Source organism: Frankliniella occidentalis, unplaced genomic scaffold (assembly GCF_000697945.3).
Source record: "Frankliniella occidentalis isolate FOCC.00 unplaced genomic scaffold, Focc_3.1 Scaffold619, whole genome shotgun sequence".
Classification (NCBI taxonomy): Eukaryota; Metazoa; Arthropoda; class Insecta; order Thysanoptera; family Thripidae; genus Frankliniella; species Frankliniella occidentalis.
Genome location: NW_026267735.1, coordinates 1,400 through 1,976, shown reverse-complemented (window position 1 = coordinate 1,976; position 577 = coordinate 1,400).

The window sequence follows — 577 nt, the reverse complement described above, 5'->3', positions numbered from 1 at the left end:
TCTCTCTCTCTCTCTCTCTCTCTCTCTCTCTCTCTCTCTCTGGTGGAGATGGAGGAGTGACGTGAATTCTGAGTGTGATGGGAATCTGATTGTTTCGAAGGCGTTTGTGCAGCAGAGGAACCAAGCGAGGTGTTTGGACGGTGAATAGTACCTTGAACTATGATAAGTGTTGTTAGCAAGTGATCAAGTGGCTTTGTTTGTGAAATATTGACTATCAAATAGCCGGTGGCCGAAGAGGTTAGTCGGCAGCCATTTCTGCTCCAGAGCAGTGCTACCAACCCAAAACTATCCCCGCAAAGTTCTCGCCATCTTGTGAGCTGTTCTCCCTCCCAGTGCTCAGTGTGCCCGAAGACGAACTCAGCGACGCAGGTTGGCTACAGTGCAGTGTGTCAATATGTCGGCCAAAACAAGGGCCAAGCAGACGGAAAAAGTGTCTGAGAGGACTTGCTGCCGAGATGCCGCACAGTGCGGACGTCCCGGCCGCGGCCAGCCAGCCACCAAAGCGCGCGCGCGTGGAGTCGAATGCGACCGACCCGTTCGATGCCGACAGTTCGGTGATCGTGCTGATTGATGCGAG